This window comes from Lygodium microphyllum, chromosome 13 (assembly GCF_053477565.2).
Source record: "Lygodium microphyllum isolate KBCC chromosome 13, Lygodium_microphyllum_v1.1.10, whole genome shotgun sequence".
NCBI lineage: Eukaryota > Viridiplantae > Streptophyta > Polypodiopsida > Schizaeales > Lygodiaceae > Lygodium > Lygodium microphyllum.
Window position 1 is genome coordinate 68,351,328 of NC_141147.1, and position 3,485 is coordinate 68,354,812.

The window sequence follows — 3,485 nt, forward strand, 5'->3', positions numbered from 1 at the left end:
TGGTTGAGTGAGAGCTCCCTTTACATTTTGGTTTCGTTGCCAGGAGGGACCAACAGATTCAATCTTGAGCGCTTGCGTAGATAGAATCGAGTGTCGAAGTAGGGTTCACCCCCAAACTGGTGCTCTTTTTAGTTATGAGATTTGGGAGTTTAATCTTCAAAACAAGTAAGTATTTTGTGTTGTTGAAGAGAGCACGTGCACACATCCACCGAGGGAGTTAAGTTAAGGAGTGCCTGCAAATAACAAGGAATTCATCCACCAGTAGGAGGAGATCTCGAGACATAGTCAGGTGATCAAAACCCCCAAGTAGAAGACACAGTAAGGAGTCCAGGAGAAACAGTCACCATTGGAGGAGTGGATCTACCCTATCTAATCAATCTCATCGACAACTTGGTGGAGAGAGAGACCACAGACATAGTAGGGACAATCATTAATCACGGATGGAATGAGGAGGCCAACCTAGGAGGTCTCCCGACCAAAATCCAGCAGCGGCTGGTCGCTAATTATGATCTATAGGCCCGGATAGACCACCACAGTAGGACATCCGAGGATGTCAGAGCAGACTTAGGAGAGGAGAGGAGACTAGCGCGCAAAGCTTTGCGAAGCCTAGTGACCTACAATTACAAATAGCAAGCTAGGAGCTTGCGACAGAACATGGAAGTGCGTGAAATTTAGTGGGTGCTAGTACTAGCAAGCAGAAATAGGATGGGTCCTGATGCCAAGAGGGAAAGAGCGCTAGAGGGATATCTTACATTGAGTGACTTCTCATGAAGCGACTATTAGACAACGCTTCTACTGAGCGAAGTGCCACTGCAATGGCAACCTTGTTGCTTGCAAGATTAGGAGATACTCAAGGCTCCAAGAGCTAGTCTAAAATCCCGATAGTCACGAAGTAGGTAGACAAGTACTAGTCTAACGATGACCCATATAGCTTTGTAGAGTAGTTCGAGCAAGTCTATGAGGCCAATGGCCTCACCGATCTTACTTTGCGCTTACAAGTTTTTGGTCTGTGCTTAGGAGATAAGGGTAGGACTTGGTACACGAGTCTAGACGTTGCCGAGCAAGCTAACTTTAACAACCTCAAGAGTCTCTTCATTAAGAGATTCTCTGAGTCTAGGTACTCCAATGACCTGCTAGTGCGGTTGATGAATGCCAAATAGAGGGATAAGGAGGATATCTCGTATTATGTGACCCATGTGAGGAGTCTCTTCAAGAGAATCCCTACTAGCGAGCAACCAACTGAGAGAGCAGTGTCCACAGTATTCATTAATGGAATACGAAGCGAAGTGCTCTACAAGGCCTTGGTCGGTAACTCAAGCTTACAGCAAGATACGTTGATGAGGGTGTTTGAAGATGCCATTAGATTGAACGACCAGCTCAAGGACAAAAATTCCAAGAGCTAGAATTGAGAAGAGACTACCACTAGGAATCTTGAGAGAGCTTCAATGGCAAGTGAAAGATCATGCCCAAGTACATAGGATAAAGGCAAGGGCACTGACTCAAGCCAAGAGCTAGCAGAGATGAGGATGGAGCTAGCTAGATTACAAAAAATAATGAGACGACTAACATTAGGTCCAATGCATATATTGTAGTGGAAACCACCTGCCAATTGAGTGTCAGGATCCTCGATCCCGACCTTGTGCCGATTGTGGTAGGTTTGGACATGATGCCATGCATTGCAGACTACCGAGGAGACTCTCATACTCACAACTATATAATCAACCATACCTAGCCAATAGGTTGCCAAACTTCTTCGGAAGAGGAGTCCCATTGGCTCTCCCGGCACCCAATGATGCCAAGGAAACCATTTCTAGGATGGAGATGCCTTGAATGGAAGTAAGCAAATCGAGACAAGACTGATCAGAGATGCGTTGAATATGGAATCACACACCTCTTTGTTGATTGCCCCAGACGAAAGCCCTCCTCTAACTTGACGAACAAGCCCTCAGTTCCATTAGGGTTGTTCAATGTCGAGACACTCAATGGGGAGGCCATGCCTATCTTGTTGCATGTCATGACCCATGCACAGACAAAATAGGTTGGCATATCATTGCTAGGGCCTAGCAACTTAGATGCAGCCTCAATTGGAAAGAGGAGCCGTAGGAGAAGGAGGAAGAAACTGGATGCAAAGGTCACGTTGAAAACAGAGAGTTCCACAACGTTGCCTGTGGGAAAGAAAGTGAGGGACTCAGAAGCAGAAATGTCAAGGACGGCTGAGAAAGAATGTGCAAGGGTTGGGGAGTACCCCAACCCAAAGTGCCAACTCAAAGCCAACGAAAAGGTAGAGTGGGCAAAAGAAGCCTAGAAACACCTAAAAGATGCTGATTGAGCCCATATTGGAGGATGAGATCGATGATCTCTCAAGCATAACCACGCCAATGTCACCTCCATGACCAAAATCAAGAGATGTGAAGATACCACAAAGAGTGCCGCATAAACAAAGCCTTAACGCTATGGGCCATCGAATTAGCTAAGGCCATTGGCCAGGAAGTGCAAAGATAAGATTGTGGCAAGTAGCTAGCAATCTCCTCACCTCATTGATAACCACCCCTGTGACGCTAAGCCTAGGAGATCTGCTTAGGCAGCAACATTGGCCGCTATGGCAAGAGCTGAAACAGTGGGTTGAAGGACCAATGGGGCAAAGTGCCGTTGACTTGAACAAACACTACGTAAAAACACAGATACCAAGTCTGATGCTACACTCACTGCCAAAATCCTTACATGTCAATGCTTTCTGTGAGGGCACTTAAACGCATGCTATCTTGCCAGTCTTAGCTCTAGGTGACACCACAAGGAAAGGAATCGTAGATACGGGAGCGGGAGTCAGTGTGTTGAGCCATGCAGTGCTCCAGACCTGGGATAACCCACCAGTCAAGACATCCAAGTTTAATGTCACTTTGGATAATGGAACGAAAGTGAAGCCATTTGGCGTATTAAAGAATTGGCCAATAAAAATCAAAGGAGTCCAATTCTCGGTTGATTTTATAGTCAAGAAGGGAGTGGACTATGATATCCTGCTAGGCTAACCTTGGATGCGCAATGCGAGAGTCATAGAAGACTGGGGCAATTGTTTGATTTTTCTAGGCAATCGAACGGAAGTCGTAAGAGTAGAGATGGACACCTGAAAGACTATGATCGTTGACCTAGATGCCATCTCCTATATATGTTGAAGGGTGACGGCTAAAATAGGAAATTTTATGGGCCACTAACTAAGTATATCTTTTTCTCTAAGGACGAGCTAGATTGGATGCATGTCCTTGTTACAATCGACCTGCTGTTCTCGAACAATAAGGAATACGATCAAGCTTTTAAAGCAGTTGGAAAGACCCAAGAAGAGATGTTAGTGGCAATCCGCATGATGGCTAGGAGTGGGCAAAGATGAATCAACCCGGTCTCATTCCAAGTACCGAACAACAGACAAGAGCTCCATGAGATCTTGGAACACCTGACGAACAATTTAGCTGGCAACCCATCAACAAACCTTA